The sequence below is a fragment of the Pongo pygmaeus genome, chromosome 5 (genome assembly GCF_028885625.2).
Source record: "Pongo pygmaeus isolate AG05252 chromosome 5, NHGRI_mPonPyg2-v2.0_pri, whole genome shotgun sequence".
Lineage (NCBI taxonomy): Eukaryota > Metazoa > Chordata > Mammalia > Primates > Hominidae > Pongo > Pongo pygmaeus.
The window spans coordinates 33,371,083-33,398,620 of NC_072378.2; the positions used below are offsets into that span (position 1 = coordinate 33,371,083).

Genomic DNA, 27,538 nt, shown 5'->3' on the forward strand with positions numbered 1-27,538 from the left:
AGGCTTATTCCAAGAGGAGGCAGTAAATGTGGGCCTGTGAAGAGCTGTTTAGCAGGCTTTAAAGTCCTATGTACATGTCCTTATCTTTTGAAGTGCTCTCCTGGTCCAGGCCCTGCTTATCATTACTCACAAATTTCAGTGTCTGAAATAATCCAGAACGTGGCCAATCAGACACCCACAGATTAATTGATGATTTATACTTATTCTCCCTCTCTCCTCACTCTCTCTCCCTTTCTCTTCTCTCTCTTCCTCCCCTCTCTCTCTCCCCCTCTCTCCCTCTCCATCTCTCCCTCCCCTTCTCTCTCCTCCCCTCTCCTTTTTCTCTCTTCCCGCTCCAATAAAGAATGATACAGAGATGTATCACACTCCTCTCTCTCCCACCTGAAAATTTAGGGATGGGGTGGGGTCCTAAGAAGTTAGCCTTAGAATCTCTTCCTCTTACTGTGGCTTCCTTAACCCTCCATCATCTCATAACTAATGATAAGTCTGAAAATGAGCTTCCTTATTAATTCTCATTATTCTGACAACAGACTCTAGAATCCAGCCATATTCTACTGTTTGGAGCCAGTCAGGGACTTTCCAAGTATTCACAGAGAAACACAGGTTTCCGTGCCTGGGTCTCCCCACCCACTGCCTCTGCACTTGATGCCTTTGAACCTCTCTTGTTCCTCTTGCCCTTGCTACTTCTGTATAGATCACAAGATCCCTCTACACAGCTTCAGTTACACACATCCGTGCAGCAGGAACTTCTCAGGGACTTAGTCTGCCAGAAACTAGTGATGCTGCGTTTCACTCACTTGTTATTGGATAGAGAGAAATGTTACCAGAATTTCCCAGGAACAGAGCTTCTTTGAAGTCTCTACATGCATTCTTATTTGAATCCTTTCCCCTGATGTTTTCCCTCCCTCCCTCTACTCACAGCCCTGTTCAGAAGCCTGAACATGTCATGATGGCTGGAGTCTCAAATCTAGGGGACAATCCGAGGTGAAGGTAAGCAAGGAGAGAGTCTACGAAGAGATCATGGAAGCTGTTGGGGAACGAGAATGCTTAAGTACCACAGGCAATCAAACTCTTCCTACTGCTCCAGTTGCCAAAGCAGGAATGAAAACCTGTCCCCTCTGTTGATTGCTCTTCTTCTTCGCTCCTAAAACTACACACCTGATGGATGTTGTCATCAGTCCTCCTCTTATCACTCTACACCTGCTGCTCTGGAGGACTCATCCAGGCCTGTGGCTCCCTGCAGGTCTACACTAGTAACCTGCAAATCCACAGTCTCCAGCACTCCCTCCTGCTCCCATCCCCAGGTCAGTCAGGAGCCTGCACTTGGCTATCTCAACATCGACATCACCCCAACACCTATTTTTTCATGGGAGAATCTTTTCTCCCCAGATTTCTTTCACCTTCCCTTTGGGGTTCCTGGAATAAATAATACAAAACTTGAGGTTTTCTTGTGATGCTGCATCTGTTTGGAGTTAGAGAGAGAGAGAGAGAGCGATACCCCCAGGAGGAAGCTGTCCCGATTCTTTTCCATCACTCGGGAGCTAGCCCTACATCTAATCTAGTCTTACTGTTTGGAGCCCTATAAAAAAAGGGCATGAGCAGCCCCCTGGGAATAGCATATGTCTTTGTTCTCTGAGAGGCAATGATTTTTATCTGGACCCCACATAACTTTTCTCTTCCCCAGAAAGCATCACAGTAAAAGCACGTTTATCTTCTCTCCTTAACTTCCAACATCCTTAAATCCCAGGGAAGGTCATGGAGGGAGACAGATTGCTGATTCTGTGTATTTGGGTAAACCAGGTTCCTGGCTAAAATCACTTAGTAAAAAATGCCAAGCGGGTTAGAGAGTTTAAAAGAATGAAATTTGGAGACAGGTAAACTTGAAATCTAATTTTCCCTTCACCTATTGTGTGTGTTATTTGGGGTCATATACTTAACTGTAACTACCTATTGCCTCATCTTAGAATAAGGATAGATAATATCTATGTTGAAACATTTCTGTGAGCATTAGTGCTCAATAGCTATTACTACTGTACTAATGCACGTTCTTGATTTTAAACAACAGAAAGCAACCTTGAATAATTAAGCAGAAAAGGCATTTATTGGAAAGGAACTAAATAACTCATAGAGGATATGACAAAGGCAGGAGTTCTTAATAGTTGATATTGTATCTCCATGCATTGAATCAGGAGACACATTATGTTGATTTGTTCTATTATTAGTAACGCTAATTTTGACTACTTGATTTTAGTGGTCACTGACAGATTTTTCAACCATAAAGTTATCATTTTCATTGCTTGATTTTCATATATTAAACTTACCCTGTGTTCATAGAATAAACTCAACTTGGTCATTAGTTTACATAGTGTTATATTTAATTGACTAATAGATCATTAAGGAGTTTTATATCTATGTTTAAAAATGAGATGGGCCTGTGCTTTTGTTTTTTGTTTTTGTTTTTGCTTCATGCTTATGAGGATTTGGCATATTGCTGCCTGAGTTGAGAAATGTTCTTTTATTCCCCCATCTTTTTGAATAGCTTGTGTAAGGTTAGCAAATGCCTTCATTGAGTATTTGGAAGAATTCACCCAATGTCATCTTTGCCTACAGATTTCTTTGTGGAAAGTTTTGTAATTACCAACTCAATTTCTTTAATAGATACAGGATTATGAAAATTTTTCTATTATTTCTTAAGTTCATTTTAGTAAGCAGTGTTTTCTAGAATATGTCTATTTCATCTAGCTTTTCAAATTTGCCAGCATAAAGTTATTTATAATATTTTCTATTATAATTTTAATGTCTATAGGACCTGTAATGATAGCGCCTTTTTCATTTCTGATATTGGAATTTCGTACCTTCTGTCTTTTTAAAAATCTTCCACAGTCTTGCTAAAATTTTAATCAATCTTACTAGTCTTTTCAAAGAAAAAAACCTTCAGCATTGTTGATTTTTTCTATTGTATTATTATTTCCTATCAAATTATTTTCTTCTATTATGTATATAATTCCCTTACTTTTACTTTTCCCGGGTTAAATTTGACATTCTTTTTCTAAGTATATGATTGATTGATTTTCAGTGTTTCTTTCTTTCCAGTTGTATGCACTTAAGGCTGCATATACTTTTTGTCTAGACCTGACTTCGGCTTTATCCTATATTTGCAATTTCCTTTCTTCCTTCCTTCTTTTCTTTTTCTTCCCTTTCCTTTTCTTTTCTTTCAAGACAGGGTCTCACTCTGTTGCCCTGGCTGGAGTGCAGTGGTGCTGTCATAGCTCACTGCAGCCTTGGACTCCTGGTCTCAAGTGATCCTCCCACCTCAGCCTCCTAAGAAGCTAGGACTACAGGCATGCAGCACCACACCAGCTAACTTATATTTTATTTTTTGTAGAGATGGGGTCTCATCATGTTGTCCAGGCTGGTTTTGAACTTCCTAGGCTCAAGCAATCCTCTTGCCTCAGCTTCCCAAAGTACTGGGATTACAGGCGTGAGCCACCACACCCAGCTGATATTTTCAATTTTTTATTGTCAGTGATCTGATAATAATTAGATTTAATCTCTGATTATCTTTTTTGACGTATGGATTATTTTAATTTGTATTTCTTAATTCTAAACTCTTCAAAATTTTCTGGTTATCTTTCTGTTATTGATCTCTAGCTCTGTTCTATTTTTGTCAAAGAACATTGTACAAGAGAAAATACTTTGAAATATTGTGTTCTTTTAAATTCTGGTTTAGTAGTTATGTTTTTCGAGAAATTTGTCTTCCTTTTTTTTTTTTTTTTTTTTTTTTGACAGGTTGCTATGTTGCCCAGGCTAAAGTGCACTATAGCCCCATACTCCTGGGTTCAAGCAATCCTCCTGCCTCAGCTTCCCAAGTAGCTAGTAGTACAGATGTGTACCACCCTGCCCAGCACAAAATGTATCTGTTTTATCTAGATTATCTAATGTATTGGCATACAATTGTCCACAATATTCCATTATACTTGTTTTTCATTTCTGTAAGGTGGTAGAAAGGTCTCATTTTTAATTCCTGATTTGAGTAATTTGATTCCTTTCTTTTTTTTTTTTCTTACTCAGTCTAGCTAAAGTTCCCTTAGTTTTGATTCTTTAAAAGCAAAAACTTAGTTTTGTTGAGTTTCTCTATCGTTTTTCTATTTCCTAGCTCATTTATTCCCATTCTAACATTCCTTTCAGTAGTTCTGGTTTATCTTACTCTTTAATAATTTCTTTATTTTTTCTTTTTGAGATGGAGTTATTTTTTTGAGATGGAGTCTTGCTCTTCACCCAGGCTGGAGTGCAGTGGCCTGATCTCTACTCACTGCAACCTCCCACTGCCGGGTTCAAATGATTCTCCTGCCTCAGCCTCCTGAGTAGCTGGGATTATAGGCTCCTGCCACCACACCAGGCTAATTTTTGTATTTTTAGTAGAGATGGGGTTACAGCATGTTGGCCAGGCTGGTCTCAAACTCCTGACTTCAAGTGATCCACCCACCTTGGCCGCCCAAAGTGCTGGGATTACAGACGTGAGCCACCTTGCCCAGTCTCTTTTCTAATTTCTTAAAGTGGAAGGTTATTATTGATTTGCAATTTTTCTTCTTTTTAAATGTAGGTATTTAAAGCTATAAATTTCTCTTTTATCATTAAAATGTCTTTACTTTTCTCTAGTGGCAATTTTTGTATTAAAGTCTATTTTGTCTGGCATTAGTGTAGCCACTACCACTTTCTTTTGGTTGCTCTTTACATGGTGTACCTTTTCGTGCCTTGTACTTTCAATCTCTTTGTAACTTTGTATCTAAGGTTTGTCTCCAGCAGAGAATATACAGTTGCATCATTTTTATTTTATCCATTCTGCTAACCTGTCTTAATTGAAATATGTAATGCATTTATATTTAGTGTGATTACTGTAACATATTTTTATGTCTGCCATTTCATTGTTTATTTTCTATTTTTCTTATTTTTTTTTATTTTTATTTTTTTTTGAGACGGAGTCTCACTCTGTCGCCCAGGCTGGAGTGCAGTGGCGCGATCTTGGCTCACTACAAGCTCCGCCTCCTGGGTTCACGCCATTCTCCTGCCTCAGCCTCCTGAGTAGCTGGGACTACAGGTGCCCGCCACCACGCCTGGCTAATTTTTTATATTTTTAGTAGAGACGGGGTTTCACTGTGTTAGCCAGGATGGTCTCAATCTCCTGACCTCATGATCCGCCCGCCTCAGCCTCCCAAAGTGCTGGAATTACAGGCATGAGCCACCGTGCCTGGCCTATTTTTCTTATATCTTTTTTGTTCCTCTATTCCTCTATTACTGCTTTTTGTTGTGTTAGACATTGTCTATTGTATCATTTTAATTCATATATCATTTCTTTTACTCTACTTTTTAAAGTTTCTCTACTTTTTTGTCTTAGTGACTATGCTACAGATTAAAATTAACATATTAATAATCTAGTTTGTATTAATACCAACTTAATTTCAATAGTATACACTTTATTCCTATATAGCTCTGTTCCCTATCCCCGTGCAGTTATTGTCATACAAATTACACCATTCTTACATGTGTGCCTATCAACACAGATTTATAAATATTGTTTGCTGAAGTTTTAAATTAAATAGGAGAAAAAGTCATTAAAAATTACATTTATATTGTCTTTTATATTTACCTATTTCAGTTACCTTTATTGGTGTCTTTATTTTCTTACATAGATTTGACTATATTACACTGTATTCTAGTGTCCTTTCACTTTCTCCTGAAAGTATTTTAATATGGCTGTCTTGCTAATGATGAAATCTGTTTCTTTTTTACCTGGAAATGTCTTAATTTCTCCTTCATTTTTGAGGGATAGTTTTGCCAGATTTAGAGTTTTTGGCTGACAGCTTTTCCCCTCAGCACTTTGAATATGTCTTTGAATTGCATTCTAGCCTCCATAGTTCCTTTCTTTTCTTTTCTTCTTTCTTTCTTTCCTTTCTTTCTTTCTTTCTTTCTTTCTTTCTTTCTTTCTTTCTTTCTTTCTTTCTTTCTTTAATTCTTTCTGTCTTTTTCACTTCAAATATGTTTTTCAATTGCATTCTAGCCTCCATGGTTCCTTCTTTCTTCTCTCTCTCTCTGTCTCTTCCCCCCATCCCTCCCTTCTCTCTCTCTTTCTCTTTCTTTCTTTCTTTTTCTCTGTCTCTCTTTTTTGTGTTTTTACTTTTTTTGTTGTTTTTAATAGAGATGGGGTGTTGAACGCTTGCACTCAAGCAATCTTCCCACCTCAACCTCCCAAAGTGCTGGGGTTAAAGGCATGAGTCACTGCACCTGGCCCTCCATGGTTTCTAATGAAAGATCATCTGTCAATCTCCTTGGTTGAATGTGATGAGATACTACTCTCTTACTGGTTTCAAGATGATATCTTTGTCTTCAACTTTCAACAGATTGATTTCAATGAGTGTAGGTGTGGATCTCTGTGAGTTTATTCTGCTTACAGTTCGTTAAGATTCTCAGATATGTAGGTTAACATTTTTCATCAAATTTGCAAAGTTTTCAGCCATTATTTCTTCAAACATTCTTTCTGGCACTCTTTTTTTTTTTATTTTGGTACTACAATTATACATATTTTGGTCTGCTTGATGGTGTTCTACAGGTCTCTGAGGATCTGTTTATTTTTCTTTTCTCATTTTTCTTTTTCTTCCTCAAACTGGATAATTGAAATTGATCTACATTTAACTTTGTTGATTATTTCTTCTGCCTGCTCAAATCTGATGTCAAGCCAGTCTGGTGAAATTTTCATTTCTGTTACTGTATTTTTCAACTCCAGAATTTCTATTTGCTTCTTTTCTTATATAATTCCTGTTGCTACAGTCTCTATTGGGTGGTGAGACATCATTCCTATGCTTTCCCTTAGTATACATGATTTCCTTCAGTCCTTTGAATATATTTTAAATGCTTATTTAATGTCTTTGTCTAGTAAGTCCAATTGCTGGGCTTCCTTGGAGACATTTTTTATTTATTAATTTCACCCCTATGTACAGGCCATACTTCATTATTTCTTTGCATGTCTTACAATTTTTGTTGAAAACTAGGTATTTGTGTAATGTAATGTGGCAACCCAGATAATGAGATTCTTCCCTCCCTTTCCCTTCTACGGTTTGCTTTCACTGTTTGTCGTTTTGTTTTGTGACTTTTCTGAACAAATCTTGCAAAGTCTGGTTATTTGTTATGTGTAGCTATTAAAATGTTTCTCAGTTAGCTTAGTGGTCACCTAATGTTTGAACAAAGGTTTCCTAAATACCTAGAATAACACATCTCCTCGTCTTCCCTGAGGGGCTTTGTCTTTGTTTTGTGTTGCTGTAACAGAATACCTGAGATGAGGTAAATTATAAAGAAAAGAGGTTTATTTTACTCATGGTTCTGCAGGCTGGAAAGTTCAATATTAGACAGCTGCATTTGGTGGCTTCTGCTGAAGTCCTTGTGCTGTGTCAAAATATGGCAGAGAAACAAAAGGAGTACCAGGTATATGTGAAGAGGACAAAACAAGATAGGCAAACTCACTTTGTAACAACCCACTCTCATGGGAACTTGATAACTAACCCAGTCTTTCAAGAAAGACACCAATCCAACTTAATGAACTAAGCACCTCTTAAAGGCACCATCTCCCAACACCACCAGATCGGGAACCAAGCCTCAAAATAAGTTTTGATGAAGACAAGCAGTATTCAAACCACAGCAGGTTCTGTATGCATGTTGGTGATACTTTCAACACTCAGCCAGACAGTTGACAACTCTGCTTTACCCTTTATTTCCTCCTTGTACAGAGCCCCAAGGCTGTGCTGTTATCCACTGCCCTAGGCAACTCAGTTGCCTTTAATTTTTTCCAATAAATGTTTTCATGGAAAAGGATTTTTGCACTGGGCAAGTTCCCAATCAGGTCAAATGAGAACTACTTTGCAAACTGGGTATTCCAGCAAACCACCAGACTGGTAAAATAATGACAATTCTCTGATCACAGGGTTTTGGAAAAGCCCCACCTCTATGCTGCTCCCTCCAGGCTGCTGGTTTTCACCATGATTATAGCCTGTTGGTTTTCAAGTCTACTGCAGAACCTGAGAGGACAGAATGGGAATTGTACAAGTTAAAATGTCACAAAACTGTTCTTATTGAGATTGCACCTTTTTTTTTTAGTAAATGTTCTCTGGATTGCTGCAAGACTTTGATTAATTTCCAGAGTTCTGAAAAAGCTGATTTTTTACAATTTTTGTCACTTTTCTTGTGCTTTTATGGAGAGGAGAGTTTTTGGAGGCTCTTACTTTGTTATTTTTGCCAATATTGACCCATCTATAGGAGTTTTTAAAATTTATTTCATTGTCATTTTTTAGTTATAGAATTTCTTTTAATTCTTTTCTATACATTCTTCTCTTTAATAAAATTTTTCATTATGATTTCTATTATCTTGAACATATTCATTATAGCTGTTTTAAAGTTTATCTCTAATCCAATAATTAAGTTATTCATTATTTTTCTCAGTGATGCACTTTTCTTCCAGAAGGAATTTGCCCTATCCTCTGTTAGGCATGTAGAGTAGAAACTTATCCTTATTTTAATCTGGAATGGATCTGACTCGAAGCAGGGCTTAAGTTTTTTCTGGCTGTCATTGTCTACTGTTTCACTGACATCCTGACCCCTTAAATTTGGCAGCCCCAAATACTATTCTTTGTCTCTCCATGGCCGTAGGTTTTCTGCTAGAATTATCAGTCTCTTCCTCTGCCCTAAAAATAAAATAATTTCTTTAGGAGAAAAGCAGCCACAGAATGTTGGCTCACCTCTCTTGTTATCTTCTTTTCATGATCTTGTCTTCTCAAGCTGTGGTCACCTTGAGAGTTTTATGATTCCCTCAGGCATATATTTTTTGTAGTTTTTTTTTGCTTTGAGAGGGGGTCTTGCTCTGTCACCCAGGGTGGAGTGCAGTGGTGTGATCATAGCTCACTGCAGACTCAGCTTCCTGAGCTCCAGTGTTCAATCCTCCTGCCTCAGATTCCCAAGTAGCTAGGACTGTAGGCACACGCCACCATGCCCAGTTGATTTTTTACTTTTGTAGAGACTGGGTCTTGCTATGCTGCCCAAGCTGGTCTTAAGACTCCTAGGCTCAAGTGATCCTCCTGCCTTCGCCTCCTAAAGTGCTCGGATTATGGGTATGAGCCACTGTGCCTAGCCTATTTTTTGTGTTTTATCTGGCTTTACTCATTGTTATTGGAAGGAACATTAATATTGTACAAGCTATTCCATCATAGCCAAAAAGCAGAAGGCAATCCACAGTATTGTTTTTGATTTACAACTGGGGATAGAATTGGAACCTCAGGTCTTACTAGTCTCTTCCTTCATAATCTCTTATTTCAGATGTGGAAGTTGATATTGGACATCTTCCAGTAGCCAAGTGTATATATTGCATTCATATAGTAAGGATCTGGGAGATAATCAAATGATGTGTTATAACTATCATAATCTACCACTTTGACCAGCAAACCATAGTCACTCCTTGGTGGGAGAATACAATTGATCAAACATACATTATGTCTTAGACTAGAAGAAAAATAATTTTATTCCTCTTCAGTTACTATATGGTAGTCATTAACCTTAGATATTCTTAGAATTAATGACACTCATTAACCAGTTTATCATTGATGTTATCGTTGTCATAGTAAATTAGAAATGAGGGATTATCTTCATCAATGTCAGTATTTCAAGTAATATCAGCAAGAAATTAATAATAACCTGTATAGATGTGCTTGGGCAGATTCATTTGAGGCTGGGGAAAGAGAATGGTCAAGTATATGGTCTGGTAAAGGTAAGGCATCCAGTATGGCTAGAGTGTAGTTTACAATAGCGTGACAGAGAGTAAATGACTAAAATAATGAGTTGATGCCTTTTATTTACTACTTCTCTGCCTCTCTCTGGGTAGAGAGGAGGTAAACAATATCAAATGTTGGGGAAGTAACAATATATTATTATGGCTTTACATTGAAGAATCAAGGCCTATAGGTAATTAGTAAGCACATAAAACACAATATTGAGAGTTCTAAGATCATTAGTATGAGAATCAGGCATCCTTAGTTTAAACCTATCTATGTCCCTGATTAAATCCATGTAATAATTTAACTATGCATGGAGTGAATGTGAAACCATAAATAACTTCTCTACCTTAAGTGTGTCCCCAAGTTAACTCTCCCTTGTTTGAATCTCTGAAATATCTATGGTCACTCTATTGCCACCTAACAAGGGGAAAAATGTATGATGGATGAGAAGTCAGAATGAAGAAAGACAGCAGTCTTAACAATTTGCTATTAAATTATCTTACTTTTTGCAGATTGTACAAAAATATATGATGTTAAAAGGCTCCTGCAAGAAGGGGTCCTGAATATTAAGTCTCTTTAGCTTAAAGGTAAGTCAGCCTCTGTATAACGACAATTTCATTCCTATACTTGCTCCTATTTTCTTTCTTTTTTCTCTGGATTTGGCTCTCTCCTATCTTCTTTTTCTTGTCACTCTATTCACCCTTTTTTTTTTTTTTTGCCTATTTACCAACTGGTTGTAATTTAGAAATGAAAAATGTTTATCTTAATATTTTGATGTATTCATTTACTTAATAATATAAGTTCTGAAGATTTGGAATGTATAAGTAAAAATTTCATTATGCTTTGTTTCTGTAAATTAAAAACTAAACTACATGTTTGGGTTGGGGGTTGGTTTTTGTTTTTAATTTTAAAATTTTTTTGATACATTATATTTGAACATATTCATGGAGTACATGTGGTATTTTGTCACATGCATGCAATGTAATGATCAAATCAGGGTGTTCAGGGTATCTATCACCTACAATTTATCATTTTTGTGCATTGAGTACCTTTCAAGTCCTCTCTTCTAGTTTTTTTTTGAAAAATACTATACATTGTTGTTAAGTATAGTCACCCTACTCTGCTATCAAACATTAGAATTTCTTTATATTAGTATATGTTCATAACCATTAACCAACATGTCTTTATCTCCATCCACTTGCTAGTCTCTAGTATCTATCATTCTACTCTCTACCCTGTTGTGATCAACTTTTTAAACTCCCACATACGAGTGAGAACATGTGATATTTGTTTTTCTGAGCCTGACTTATTTCACTTAACATTATGATGTCCACTTCTATCCATGTTACTGCAAATGACATGATTTCATCTTTTTAAATGGCTGAATAGTTTCATTGTCTATATATACTACATTTTCTTTATCCATTCATCCATTCATGGACACTTAGGTTGATTCCATATCTTGGCTGTTGTGAATTGTGCTGCAATAAAGAGTGCATATATCCCTTTGATACATTAATTTCATTTCCATTTGGATAAATACTAATTAGTGAGATTGCTTTATTGTGTAGTAATTCTATTTTTAGTTTTTTGAGAAATCTCCATATTATTTTCCATAGTGGCTGTACTAATTTACATTCCAAGTAACTGTGAATAAAAGTTCCCTTTTCTCCATATCCTTGCCAACACCTGTGATTTTTTTTTTTTGTCTTTTTCATAATAGTCATCCTAACTGGGGTAAAATAATATCTCACTGTGGTTGATTGTTTTGTTTTTTGTAGAGATGGGATCTCACTACGTTACTTAGGCTGGTCTCAAACTCCTGGCTCAAGCGATCCTCCCACCTTAGCCTCTGAAAGTGTTGGCATTACAGTCATGAGCCACTGTGGCCTGGCCTATTGTGGTTTTGATTTGCATTTCCCTGGTGACTAGTGATGTTGAGAATTCTTTCATGTACCTGTTGACCATTTATATGTCTTCTTTTCTTTCTCTTGCTCTCTCTCATTTTTCTTTTCTCAGTGAAGAGAATAAATGTCTGTCTTCTTTTGGGAAATGTCTGTTCATGTCCTTTGCTCATTTTAAAAATGGGATTATTTATTTATTTATTTTTGAGACTAGATCTTGCCCAAGCTAGAGTGCAGTGGTGCCATAGTTCACTGCAGCATCAAATTCCTGGGCTCAAGTTATCTTTTTGCCTCAGTCCTTCAGCTGGGACTACAGGCTCATGTCACCATACCAGGCTATTTTTTTTTTTTTTTAAATTTTAGTAAGAGACTGAGGTCTAGCTATGCTTCCTAGGCTGATCTTGAACTCCTGGACTCAAGCAATCCTCCTGCTGTAGCCTCCCAAAGTGCTGACATTACAGGCAATAGCCACCACACCTGGCCAGGATTATTTATTTTCTTACTATGAAGATGTTGGAGCCCCTTGTATATTCTGGATATTCATCCCCTGTTGGGTGAGTAGCTTGCATATATTTTCTCCCATTCAAGAGGTTTTCTCTTCACTCTGTAGATTGTTTCTTTTGCTGTGCAGAAGCTTTTTAGTTTAATATAGTTCCATTTGTCCATTTTTGGTTTTGTTACTGGTGCTTTTGAGATCTTAGTCATAAAATCTTTGCCTAAACCAATGTCCTGAAGAATTTTTTCTATGTTTTCTTCTAGCAGATTTATAGTTTCAGGTATTATGTTTAAGTCTTTAATCTATCTTGAGTTGATTTTTGCATATGGTGAGAAGTAGGGGTCCAGTTTCATTCTTCTGCATATGGTTATCCAGTGTTCCCAGCACCATTTATAGAAGAGGATGTCATATCCCCAATGAACGTTCTTCATAGCTTCATTGAATATAAGTCAGCTATAAATATGTGGATTTATTTCTGGGTTTTCTATTCTGTTCTATTCTTTTTTAAAAAAAAATATTTCTATAGGTATTGGGGAACAGGTGGTGTTTGGTTACATGAGTGAGTTCTTTAGTGAAGATTTTTGAGACTTTGGTGCACCCATCACCCGAGCAGTATACACTGCAACCAATTTGTAATCTTTTATCCCTCACCCCCTTCCCACCCTTTCCTGCTGAGTCCCCAAAGTCCAATGTGTCATTCTTGCGGCTTTGCATCCTCATAGCTTAGTTCCCACTTATGAGTGAGAACATACAATGCCTGGTTTTCCCTTCCTGAGTTACTGCACTTAGAATAATAGTCTCCAATCTCAAACGGGTCACTGCAAATGCCATTAATTCACTCCTTTTTATGGCTGAGTAGTATTCCATCATAGATTTATATTCCATCATATATATATATTCCATCATATATATATTCCATCATATATGTATATTCCATCATATATATATTCCATCATATTATATATATTCCATCAATATATATTCCATCATATATATTCCATCATATATATATTCCATCATATATATAGATGATATATACATATATTCCATCATATATATGACGATATATACATATATTCCATCATATATATGACGATATATACGTATATTCCGTCATATATATGACGATATATACGTATATTCCGTCATATATATGACGATATATACGTATATTCCGTCATATATATGACGATATATACGTATATTCCGTCATATATATGACGATATATACGTATATTCCGTCATATATATGACGATATATACGTATATTCCGTCATATATATGATGATATATACGTATATTCCATCATATATATGATTGATATATACATATATTCCATCATATATAGATATATATATATTCCATCATATATGTATATGATGATATATATATATATATAATCACAATTTCTTTATCCACTCATTGGGTTGCTTCCACATTTTTGCAATTGCGAATTGTGCTGCATAAACATGTATGTGCAAGTATCTTTTTTGTATAATGACTTCTTTTCCTCTGGGTGGATACCCAGTAGTGGGATTGCTGGATCAAATGGGAGTTCTACTTTTAGGACTCTTTAAGGAATCTCCACACTGTTTTCCATAGTGGTTGTACCAGTTTAATTCCCACCAGCAGTGGACAAGTGTTCTCTATTCATCACATCCTTGCCAACATCTATTATTTTTTGATTTTTTGATTATGGCCATTCTTGCAGTAGTGAGATGGTATTGCATTGTGGTTTTGATTTGCATTTTCCTGATTATTAGTGATGCTGAGCAATTTTTCATATGTTTGTTGGCCATTTCTATGTCTTCTTTTGAGAATTGTCTATTCATGCCCTTAACCCATTTTTTATGGGATTGTTTGTTTTTTACTTATTAATTTGTGTGAGTTTGTTGTAGATTCTGGATATTAGTCCTTTGTCATATGTATAGATTGTGAAGATTTTCTCCCACTCTGTGGGTTATCTGTTTACTCTGCTGACTGTTCCTTTTGCCATACAAAAGCTGTTTAGTTTAATTCAGGTCCCAGCTATTTATCTTTGTTCTTATTGCATTTACTTTTGGGTTCTTGGTCATGAAATCCTTGCCTAAGCCAATGTCTAGAAGGGTTTTTCCGATGTTATCTTCTAAAATTTTTACAGTTTCACATCTTAGATTTATGTCCTTGATCTATCTTGAGTTGATTTTTGTATAGAGTGAGAGATGAGGATCCAGTTTTATTCTCCTACATGTGGCTTGCCAATTATCTCAGCTCCATTTGTTGAATAGGGTGTCCTTTCTCCACTTTATGTTTTTGTTTGCTTTGTCAAAGATCAGTTGGCTGTTAAGTATTTGCATTTATTTCTGGGTTCTCTATTCTGTTTCATTGGTCTGTGTGCCTACTTTTATACCAGTACCATGCTGTCTTGGTGACTATGGCATTATATTATATTTTGAAATCAAGTAATGTGATGCCTCCAGATTTGTTCTTTTTGGTTAGTCTTGCTTTGGCTATGTGGGCTCTTTTTTAGTTCCATATGAATTTCAGAATTTTTTCTAGTTCTGTGAAGAATGATGGTGGTATTTTGATGGGAATTGCATTGAATTTGTAGATTGTTTTTGGCAGTATAGTCCTTTTCACAATATTGATTCTACTCATCCATGAGCATGGGATGTGTTTCCATTTGTTTGTGTCATCTATGATTTCTTTTGGCAGTGTTTTGTAGTTTTCCTTGTAGAGATTTTTCATCTCTTTGGTTAAGTATATTCCAAGTATTTTTTAATTTTTTTTTTTGGCAGCTACTGTAAAAGGGATTGAGTTCTTGATTTGATTCTCAGCTTGGTCATTGGTGTATAGCAGTGCTACTTATTTGTACACATTGATTTTGTATCCTGAAAGTTTACTGAATTCATTTTCAGATCTAGGAGCTTTTTGGATGAGTCTTTAGGGTTTTTGAGGTATATGATCATATCATCAGTGAATAGTGACAGTTTGACTTCCTCTTTACCTATTTGGATGTCCTTTATTTCTTTCTCTTGTCTGATTATTTTGGCTAGGACATCCAATACTATGTTAAATAGAAGTGGTGAAAGTAAGCATTCTTGTCTCCTTCCAGTTCTCAGGGGGAATGCTTTCAACATTTTCCTGTTCAGTATAATGCTGGCTGTGGTTTGTCGTAGATGGCTTTTATTAACTTGATGTATGTCCCTTCTATGCCAATTTTGCTGAGGGTTTTAATCATAAAGTGATGGTGAATTTTGTCAAATTTTTTTTCTGTGTCTATTGGGTTGATGATATGATTTTTATTTTTAATTCTGTTTATGTGATGTATCACATTTATTGACTTGCATATGTTAAACCATCCCTGCATCCCTGGTATGAAACCCACTTGATCATGGAGTATTATCTTTTTGACATGCTATTGGATTCAGTTAGCTAGTATTTTGCTGAAGATTTTGCATGTATGTTCATCACGGATATTGGTATGTGGTTTTCTTTTTTCTTATGCCTATTCCCGGTTTTAGTATTAGGGTGATACTGGCTTCATAGAATGATTTAGGGAAAATTCTGTCTTTCTCTATCTTTTGGAATAGTTTCAGTAAGATTGATACCAATTCTTCTTTGACTGTCTAGTAGAATTCAGCTGTGAATACATCTGGTCCTGGACTTTTTCTTTTTGGCAGTTTTTAAATTATTATTTTAATCTTGCTACTTGTTATTGGTCTGTTCAGAGTTTCTATTTCTTCCTGATTTAATCTAGGAGGGTTGTATATTTCCAAGAATTTATCTATCTCCTCTAGACTTCCTAATTTGTCTGCATAAAGGTGTTCATAGTAGCCTTCAATGATCTTTTGTATTTCTGTGGTATCAGTTGTAATATCTGCTGTTTCATTTCTAATTGAGCTTATTTGGATCTTCTCTCTTCTTTTCTTGGTTAATCTTGCTAGTGGTCTATCAATTTTGTTCATTTGTTCTAAGAACCAGCTTTTCATTTCATTTATCTTTTGTATTTTTTGTTTCAATTTCATTTATTTCTGCTCTGATCTTTGTTATTTCTTATATTCTGAGGGTTTGGGTTTGGTTTGTTCTTGCTTCTCTGGTTCCTTAAAGGGTGACCTTGGATTGTCTATTTGTGTTCTTTCAGACTTTTTGATGTTGGCATTTAATGCTATGAACTTTCCTCATAGCACCACTTTTGCTGTCTCCCAGAGTTTTTTTTGTTGTTGTTGTTTTGTTTTGTTTTGTTTTTTTTGACAGAGTTTCTCTCTTGTTGCCCAGGCTGTAGTGCAGTGGCACAATCTTGGCTCACTGCAACCACCGCCTCCTGGGTTCAAGCAATTCTCCTGCCTCAGCCTCCCGAGTAGCTGGTATTATAGGCACATACCACCACACCTGGCTAAATTTTGTATTTTTGGTAGAGACAGGGTTTCACCATGTTGGCCAGGCTGGTCTCGAACTCCTGACCTCAGGTGATCCACCCACCTCAACCTCCCAGAGTGTCAGGATTACAGGTGTGAGCCACTGCGCCTGGCCCTCCCAGAGTTTTTGATAAGTTGTGTCACCATTATGGTTCAGTTCAAAGATTTTTAAAATTTCCATCTTGATTTCGTTGTTGGCCCAATGATCATTTGGGAGCAGATTATTTAATTTCCATGTATTTGTATAGTTTTTAGGATTCATTTTGGAGTTAATTCCCAGTTTTATTCCACTGTGATGTAGGAGGGTACTTCATATAATTTTGATTTTCTTATACTTATTGAGACTTGTTTTGTGGTCTATCACAATGTCTATCTTGGAGGATGTTCCATGTGCTGATGAAATAATGTATATTCTGCAGTTGTTGAGTAGAATGTTTTGTAAATATCTGTTAAGTCCATTTGTTCTAGGGTGATATGGTTTGGCTCTGTGTCCCCACCCAAATCTCACCTTGTGGCTCCCATAATTCCCATGTGTTGTGGGAGGGATCCTGTGGGAGATGATTGAATTATGGAGTGGGTCTTTCCCATGCTGTTCTCGTGATAAAGAGCTGCAGAAATTTGCATGAGTAACAAGGAGCCAAATGTTAATCCCCAAGAAAAGTCACTTCCACTGCCTTCTGTACCCCTGTATTTCCCTCAGCTCTCTAAATTGACTCAGCTCCAGATCAGGTCAGAATCTTCTCCCATGATCTAGACCTTTAGGCTCCCCAGTGAGGTATGTGTTCAGGGGTGGACGATCCCCCTTTCCCACTTCCACAGTTTGGGAACTCGTAGTATTAGGGATGTCTCCCAGGTCCTGCAGGAGCAATCTACTTCCTTCAGAGGGTCTGTGGGTTCTCTCAGCTTTCCCAATTTATTCCTGCAGTAGATTTGGAGCAAAAGTTCACCATGCGAGACTCCACACGCTGCTCTTTCCATCCAAGTCGGAGCTGCAATCTAGTCCTGCCTCCCGTCTGCCATGATTCTCTCCCCTATTCTGTTGTATTCTATGTGTCTATATGTCTGTTTTTTATACCAGTACTCTACTGTTTTGGTTACTACAGCCTTGTAAAATGTTTTGAACTCAGGTATTATGATACATCCAGCTTTGGTCTTTTGGCTCAGGATGGCTTTGCCTAGTCAGGCTCTTTTTTGGTTCTATATAAATTTTAGGATTGTTTTTTCTATTTTTGTGGAAAATGACATTGGCATTTTGATGGGGATCACATTAAATCTGTAGATTGATTTGGGCAATATGGTCATTTTAATGATATTAATTCTTCTGATCCATTAGCATGGAATTTCTTTCCATTTGTTTTTGTCCACTTCAATTTCTTTCATCCGTGTTTTGTAGTTTTCCTTGTAGGAATCTTTCACCTCTTTGGTAAAATTTATTCATGAGTATTTTATCTTATTTTTTGTAGCTGTCATAAATGGAATTGCCTTCTTCATTTCTTTTTCAGCTATTTCATTGTTGGTGAATAGAAATGCTACTTATTTCTGTATAATGATTTTGTATCCTGCAAGTCTACTGAATTTCTTATCAGTTCTAAGAGTGTTCTTGTGGAGTGTTTGGTTTTTCTAAATATAAGATTCTTTTGGAACTTGCTTTATGATCTCTTGCCAGCAAGATGGCGGATAGGAGCAGAGCTGATGTGCACCGCCTCCTTGGATGGACAGAATAGTACTATGTTGAGTAGGAGGGGTGAAAGTGAGTATACTTGTCTTTTCCCAGTTCCTAGAGAAAAACTTTCAACTTTTCACCATTCCGTATGATGTTAGCTGCGGGTTTTTGTTACGTAGAGCCTTTATTATATTAAGGCATAATCCTTCTATGCCTAGTTTGTTGAGAGTTTTTATCATGAAAAGGCATTGAATTTTGTCAAATGCTTCTTCTGCATTTATTGAGAGAGTCATATGGATTTTGGCCTTCATCGTGTTGATGTGATGTATCACGTTGACGGATTATTGTATGTTAAAATATCCTTGCATCCTTGGTGTAAATCCTACTTGATCACATTATATTATTGTTTTGATCTACAGTTTGGTTCAGTTAGCTACTATTTTGGTAAGTATTTTTCCATCTGTATTCATCAGGATATTCACCTTTAGTTTTCTTTTCTTGGCGCATCCTTGTCTGGTTTTGCCATTAGTGTAATGCTGGCCTCATAGAATGAGTCTGGGAGAATTCCCTCCTCTTCAATTTTTTGGACTAGTTGGAGGAAAATTGGTGTTAGTTCTCTGAAAGTTCTGGTCAATGCTAGCTAAAACAACTTTGGATCCTAGCCAATACCTCCTCTGGAAGGCAGAATATGATGAGTTGTGTGAGCAACAAGCCAACCAGAATCAAGTGGCCGGGCAAGACATAACAGCTGATACGCTCCAGGGGAAGGGTCCCCATGCCGATGTACAACAACAACTAGATTTTGATCCCCAGGCCTATACTCAAGTGTCTTTGTGTGCTCTCAGGGCTTGGGGCTGAATTCCTGAAAGTGGAGTTCAGCAGGGATCTTTTATAAATGTTCGACAAGGGCTTCAGGAGCCATTTGTGGAGTTTATCAATTGGTTAACCCAGGCAATTAAGAGAAAAATTAGTCACGCCCAGGCCACTGATATCTTATTGTTGGAACTGGCTTTTGAAAACAAGAATGTGGATTGCCAGCAGGCAATGCAGGCAATCAGAGGAAAGGCAGCCACAGTTGGGGAACTTATATGAGCATGTCAGCTAGTGGGAACTGAGACACACAAAGCCAAAATATTGGTGATGGCATTAAGGCCTCCTAAAGTGAAAAGGGATAGAAACCAAAGTTGTTTTCTATGTGGAGAGCCAGGTCATATGAAGAGGGAATGCCCCCATAATAGAAACCAAGGTAACTCAGGGAAAGAACCCCCTTCTATATGCCCCCGATGTAAAAAGGGGAAACATTGGGCAAATCAATGCAGGTCAAAATTTGACAAAACCGGAAACCCCATAAGTAACCAGGTGGGAAACCTCATGAGGGGCTGGCCCCAGGCCCTGCTTCAAACTGGGGCAATGCCAGTGGCTTTCCTCAGTCAGATGGAAAGCCCACGGTCCTCTCTCTCAGAGCAGCCACTACTGGGAGTGCAGGGCTGGACTTACTCTGCCCCAACAAATCAGTGCTGAAAGAAGGAGAAGACCCTAAAAGGGTTGCAACCAGGATATGGGGCCCGCTGCCTCCAGGAAAAGTGGGATTAGTCCTAGGGCAGTCTAGCCTATCCAGTAAATGAATTAATGTGCTCACCAGGGTAATTGATAGTGACTACCAAGGTGAGATATTCGTTATGATGGAATGTAAAGGTCTGCATGTTCTTCCCCCTGGATCAAAGATAGCTCAGTTACTGATTTTACCATACTGGGTCCCCAGTGCCCATGGAAAGGAAAGGGGAAAGGGAGGTTTTGGGAGCACAGGAGCCACAGGAGTATATTGGAATCAATTAGTCACTGATCGGAGATGCATGATTACCTAAAAAATTGGAAATAAGAATTTTACTGGCTTATTGGACAGGGGGTGGACATTTCAATCATTAGTGATCAAAACTGGCCAGAAACTTGGCCTTGGGTCACTCAGAAACAAAAAGTTGTTGGCATTGGGGAAGCACACACAGCCAAGCAGAGCATGCACCCCCTAACCGGTTGCAATTCAGAAGGAAGAAAGGCAGTTATACAACCTCTAATAATGCCCATCCCTGTTAATCATTGGGGACGGGACCTATTAGCCCAATGTGGGGGGAGGGACGTCACTCTGCAGACCCCTTTCTAACAATGGCCACTGTTATTATTCCTCCCCTACCCCTGACATAGCTCTCTCAAGATCCGATTTGAGTAGAACAGTGGCCTCTGAAGGGAAATTACAAAAAGCCCTTGAATTAGTTGAAGAGCAATTAAAAGCTGGGCATGTAGAACCATCTAATAGTCCTTGGAATACACCCATTTTCATCATTCCCAAAAAGTCTGGGAAATGGAGACTTTTGCATTACCTGTGTGTTATTAATGCTAATTTGCAACCTATGGGACTCCTTCAACAGGGCCTCGCTTCCCCTGTGGTGATTCCTCAAGATTGGCCTATAATCATTATTGACTTAAAGGACTGCTTTTATACGATTCCCATAGCAGAACAGGACAGAGAAAAATTTGCATTTACGATACCAGCTATCAATAATGAAAGGCCAGATTGTGGATTTCATTGGAAAGTGTTCCTCAAGGGATGCTAAACAGTCCTACCATGTGTGAGTATCATGTAAATCAAGCTTTGCTCCCCAGTAAAAAAGAATTTCCTAATTGTAAGATTATTCATTTTATGAATGATATTTTACCAGCAGCCCCAATGGAGCCAATACTTTTAAATTTATATTCCTCTGTCATAAAGAATACACAGCTAAGAGGTTTAATCATTGCACCTGAAAAAGTACAACTTCCTGTCCTTGGAAATATCTTGGGTACATGCTAACCTCCCAGTCAGTAAGACCTCAAAAGGTTAAATTAAATACTAGCAACTTACATACCTTAAATAATTATCAGAAATTACTAGGTGATATCAACTGGTTCCGCCCCACTTTAGGCATTCCTACTTATAAGCTACAAAACCTCTTTTCTATCTTAAAGGACAATACAGCCCTGGATTCTCCCAGATATTTAATCCTTGCAGCAAAAAGGGAAATTGAGGAAATAGGACAAGCCATCTCTCAGAGGCAACTAGATCGCATAGACCCCCCTTATTCCATCTAGTTGTTTATTTTTCCCACCAAACACTCCCCTACAGGGTTAATAGGACAGATGACCCCAGGACTGCACTTTCTAGAATGGGTTTTTTTTTTGCTCACATACCGGGACTAAAACACTCTCTCCCTATATTCAATTAATCAGTAAAGTAATATATTCAGGCCACAAACAATGCAGTCAGTTGCTAGGTTATGATCGTGATATCCTGATATCATCAGGATTCCTTTAAGTAAAAAGCAATTAGAAGCAGTTTTGTCCCTATTGTTAGATCTGCAAATAGCTCTCTCTGATTACACAGGACAAATAGAGCATGCTCTTCCTGCTGATAAACCCCTTCATTTCTTATCCTGTACTCCTGTGATCTTGCCAACAAAAATAGTTCACTCCCCCATACCTAATGCTTTAACACTGTGTGCTGATGGTTTGGGTAACACGGAAAGGCGGCAGTCTGGTGGAGACCACATAATTCACTCACTCGATCTGGGTTTACTAGCACTCAGAGAGCTGGGATCAGGGCCCTGATACTGGCCTTGGAAACTTTTTCTACTCAGCCCATCAATATAGTTAGCGATTCTGCCTACTCTGTTTATTTATTGCAAAACCTTGGAACAGTCCTAATTAAGTCCACTCTGGAGCCTGCCCTGTGTGCTCTTTTTGTCCGACTTCAGCAATTGCTAGATCAATGTACACATCCTATTTTTGTTACACACATTCGAGCCCACAGCTCACTGCCTGGGCCATTGGCTTATGGCAATGATCAAGCAGACCTTCAGGTTATGACATCACTGCTTGACCAAGCCACACAATCGCATCAATTTTTCCCTCAAAATTGGAGAAACTTATCTAAGTAATTTCAACTTAGCCAGAGACTGGCTAAACAAATTATCCTACAATGCCTGGATTGCCAGCTAACAGGCATGTCCCCTCCTTCAGCAGTTGTTAACCCCAGAGGATTAGAACCTAATCAGTTATGGCAAACAGCTGTTACACACATCCCTGAATTTGGAAAACTAAGATATGTACATGTATCCGTTGACGCCAACACTCATCTAATTAGTGCACATGCTCTTCCTGGAGAGTCCACTCGATATGTCATTAAACATCTTCTTTTAACTTTTGCATTTATGGGGCAGCCCAGAAAAATTAAAACTGATAATGGTCCAGCTTATGCCAGCTCACAATTTCAACAATTTTGTCACACATGGAATATCCAACATTCCATAGGCATCCCGTATAATCCCCAACAACAGGCCATAGTAGAATGTGCCCACTCCACCCTTAAAAATATGCTCAAAATCAGAAAAGGGGGAATATGGGTAAAGACCCTGCAACACTATTGGCACAAGCCTTATTTACCCTTAATTTTTAAAATTTAGATGACAAATTTCAATCAGCTATAGAAAAGCACTTTTTGCTAAAACCTCTCAAGACATAAAAACTGCCATTTATGGAGAAATGTAAACAGTAATGTATGATGTGGTCCAAATGAATTGTTAACTTGGAAATAGGGTATGCTTGTGTCCACACCCCCTCAAGTCCTCTTTGGATTCCAGCAGGATGCATCAAACCATACCATGATGTGGCTAGGACCCAACCCAGTACCAGAAATTAAGGAACTAACCCTGCAGGACCCACAGCCCCGGATGATGTTGCTTCCATTGATGACACAAGCCCCAGACATTACCTGAGGGATGCTGAAGAGGACAACTCAGGAGGCTGAAGGAATCCTGCTCTGGACACAGACACCATTCACTCCAGATAATTTGCTCCTTGCTATGCTTTCTGTTGTACATTGCAACTCATGTAGGGTATTGATCCTTTGTTATTATTATTATATTTTAAGTTCTAGGATACATGTGCACAACGTGCAGGTTTGTTACACAGGTATACATGTGCCATGTTGGTTTGATGCACCCATCAACTCATCATTTACATTAGGTATTTCTCCTAATGTTATCCCTCCCCCGCCCCCCGCCCCCATCAGGTCCCGGTGGGTGATGTTCCCTGACCTGTGTCCTTGTGTTCTCATTGTCCAATTCCCACCTATGAGTGAGAACATGCAGTGTTTGGTTTTCTGTCCTTGTGATAGTTTGCTGAGAATGATGGTTTCCAGCTTCATCCATGTCCCTGCAAAGGACATGAACTCATCATTTTTTATGACTGCATAGTATTCCATGGTGTATATGTGCCACATTTTCTTAATCCAGTCTATCATTGGTGGACATTTGGGTTGGTTCCAAGTCTTTGCTATTGTGAATAGTGCCGCAATAAACATACGTGTGCATGTGTCTTTATAGCAGCATGATTTATAATCCTTTGGGTATATACCCAGTAATGGGATGGCTGGGTCAATTGGTATTTCTAGTTCTGGATCCTTGAGGAATCGCCACACTATCTTCCACAATGGTTGAACTAATTTACAGTTCCACCAACAGTGTAAAAGTTTTCCTATTTCTTCACATCCTCTCCAGCATCTGTTGTTTCCTGACTTTTTAATGATTGCCATTGTAACTGGCATGAGATGGTATCCCATTGTGGTTTTGATTTGCATTTCTCTGATGACCAGTGATGATGAGCATTTTTTCATATGTAGGATATTTATTCTTCCTATCCATGAGCATGGAATGTTCTTCCATTTGTTTGTGTCCTTTTTTATTTCGTTGGCTACCTAAATGTCTTCTTTTGAGAAGTGTCTGTCCATATGCTTTGCCTACTTTTTGATGGGGTTGTTTTTTTTTTCTTGTAAATTTAAGTTCTTTATAGATTCTGGATATTAGGCCTTTGTCAGATGGGTAGATTGCAAAAATTTTCTCCCATTCTGTAGGTTGCCTGTTCACTCTGATTCTGGTTTCTTTTGCTGTGCAGAAGCTCTTTAATTAGATCCCATTTGTCTATTTTGGCTTTTGTTGCCATTGCTTTTGGTGTTTTAGTCACGAAGTCTTTGCCCATACCTATGTCCTGAATGGTATTGCCTAGGTTTTCTTCTAGGGTTTTTAAGGTTTTAGGTCTTACATTTAAGTCTTTAATCCATCTCGAGTTAATTTTTGTATAAGGTGTAAGGAAGGGATCTAGTTTCAGCTTTCTACATATGGCTAGCCAGTTTTCCCAGAACCATTTATTAAATAGGGAACCCTTTCCCCAATTCTTGTTTTTGTCAGGTTTATCAAAGATCAGATGGTTGTAGATGTGTGGTGTTATTTCTGAGGCCTCTGTTCTGTTCCATTGGTCTATATATCTGTTTTGGTACCAGTACCATGCTATTTTGGTTACCGTAGCCTTGTAGTATAGTTTGAAGTCAGGTAGCGTGATGCCTCCAGCTTTGTTCTTATAGCTTAGGATTGTCTTGGCTATGCAGGCTCTTTTTTGGTTCCATATGAACTTTAAAGTAGTTTTTTCCAATTCTGTGAAGAAAGTCATTGGTAGCTTGATGGGGATGGCATTGAATCCATAAATTACCTTGGGCAGTATGGCGATTTTCATGATATTGATTCTTCCTATCCATGAGCATGGAATATTCTTCCATTTGTTTGTGTCCTCTTTTATTTCGTTGAGCAGTGGTTTGTAGTTCTCCTTGAAGAGGCCCTTCACATCCCTTGTGAGTTGGATTCCTAGGTATTTTATTCTCTTTGTAGCAATTGTGAATGGGAGTTCACTCATGATTTGACTCTCTGTCTGTTATTGGTGTATAGGAATGCTTGTGATTTTTGCACATTGATTTTGTATCCTGAGACTTTGCTGAAGTTGCTTATCAGCTTAAGGAGATTTTGGGCTGAGATGACGGGGTTTTCTAAATACACAATCATGTCATCTGCAAACAGGGACAATTTGACTTCCTCTTTTCCTAATTAGATACCCTTTATTTCTTTCTCTTGACCAATGGCCCTGGCCAGAACTTCCAATACTATGTTGAAAAGGAGTGGTGAGAGAGGGCATCCTTGTCTTGTGCCGGTTTTCAAAGGGAATGCTTCCAGTTTTTGCCCATTCAGTATGATACTGGCTGTGGGTTTGTTATAAATAGCTCTTATTATTTTGAGATACGTTCCATCAATACTCAGTTTATGGAGAGTTTTTAGCATGAAGGGCTGTTGGATTTTGTCAAAGGCCTTTTCTGCATCTATTGAGATAATCATGTGGCTTTTGTCTTTGGTTCTGTTTATGTGATGGATTACGTTTATTGATCTGCATATGTTGAGCCAGCCTTGCATCCCAGGGATGAAGCCAACTTGATCATGGTGGATAAGCTTTTTGATGGGCCGCTGGATTCAGTTTTCCAGTATTTTATTGAGGATTTTCCCATTGATGTTCATCAGGGATATTGGTCTAAAATTCTCTTTTTTTGTTGTGTCTCTGCCAGGCTTTGGTATCAGGATGATACTGGCCTCATAACATGAGTTAGGGAGGATTCCCTCTTTTTCTATCGATTGGAATAGTTTCAGAAGGAATGGTACCAGCTCCTCTTTGTGCCTCTGGTAGAATTTTGCTGTGAAGCCATCTGGTCCTGGACTTTTTTCGGTTGGTAGGCTATTAGTTATTGCCTCAATTTCAGAACGTGTTAGTAGTGTATTCAGAGATTCAACTTCTTCCTGGTTTAGTCTTGGGAGGGTGTATGTGTCCAGGAATTTATCCATTTCTTCTAGATTTTCTAGTTTATTTGTGTAGAGGTGTTTATAGTATTCTCTGATGGTAGTTTGTATTTCTTTGGGATCAGTGGTGATATTCCCTTTATCATTTTTTATTGCATCTATTCAATTCTTCTCTGTTTTCTTCTTTATTAGTCTTGCTAGCAGTCTATCTATTTTGTTAATCTTTTCAAAAAACCAGCTCCTGGATTCATTAATTTTTTTGAAGGGTTTTTTGTATCTCTATCCCCTTCAGTTCTGCTCTGATCTTAGTTATTTCTTGCCTTCTGCTAGCTTTTGAATTTGTTTGTTCTTGCTTCTCTAGTTGTTTTAATTGTGATGGTAGGATGTCAGTTTTAGATCTTTCCTGCTTTCTCTTGTGGGCATTTAGTGCTATAAATTTCCCTCTACACACTGCTTTAAATGTGTCCCAGAGATTCTGTTACCTTGTGTCTTTGTTCTCATTGGTTTCAAAGGACATCTTTATTTCTGCCTTCATTTTGTTATTTACCCAGTAGTCATTCAGGAGCAGGTTGTTCAGTTTCCATGTAGTTGTGTGGTTTTGAGTGAGTTTCTTAATCCTGAGTTCTAATTTGATTGCACTGTGGTCTGAGAGACAGTTTGTTGTGATTTCTGTTCTTTTACATTTTCTGAGGAGTGTTTTACTTCCAACTATGTGGTCAATTTTGGAATAAGTGTGGTGTGGTGCTGACAAAAATATATATTCTGTTGATTTGGGGTGGAGAGTTCTGCAGATGTCTATTAGGTCTGCTTGGTGCAGAGCTGAGTTCAAGTCCTGGATATCATTTTTACCTTCTGTCTTACTGACCTGTCTAATATTGACAGTGGGTGTTAAAGTCTCCCATTATTATTGTGTGGGAGTCTAAGTCTCTTTGTAGGTCTCTAAGGACTTGCTTTATGAATCTGGGTGCTCCTGTATTGGGTGTATATATATTTAGGATAGTTAGCTCTTCTTGTTGAATTGATCCCTTTACCATTATGTAATGGCCTTTTTTGTCTCTGTTGATCTTTGTTGGTTTAAAGTCTGTTTTATCAGAGACTAGGATTACAACCCCTGCTTTTTTTTGCTTTCCATTTGCTTGGTAGATCTTCCTCCATCCCTATATTTTGAGCCTATGTGTGTCTCTGCATGTGAGATGGGTTTCCTGAATACAGCACACTGATGGGTCTTGACTCTTTATCCAATTTGCCAGTCTGTGTCTTTTAATTGGGGCATTTAGCCCATTTACATTTTAGGTTAATATTGTTATGTGTGAATTTGATCCTGCCATTATGATGTTAGCTGGTTATTTTGCCCATTAATTTATGCAGTTTCTTCATAGCATCAATGGTCTTTACAATTTGGCATGCTTTTGCAGTGGCTAGTACCAGTTGTTCCTTTCCATGTTTACTGCTTCCTTCAGCAGCTCTTGTAAGGCAGGCCTGGTGGTGACAAAATCTCTCAGCATTTGCTTGTCTGTAAAGGCTTTTATTTCTCCTTCATTTAGTAAGTTTAGTTTGGCTGGATAT

General features: G+C 37.9%; 1 long non-coding RNA gene across 1 annotated transcript; it reads left to right on the forward strand.

The window, feature by feature from the left end:
- Positions 1 to 744: 744 nt before the first annotated feature.
- LOC134739712 (uncharacterized) lies at positions 745 to 20,890 on the forward strand. The gene is made up of 3 exons (XR_010126689.1): positions 745 to 990; positions 10,325 to 10,399; positions 20,696 to 20,890. It is a non-coding gene; the product is annotated as an uncharacterized LOC134739712 (long non-coding RNA).
- The last annotated feature ends 6,648 nt before the right edge of the window (positions 20,891 to 27,538 follow it).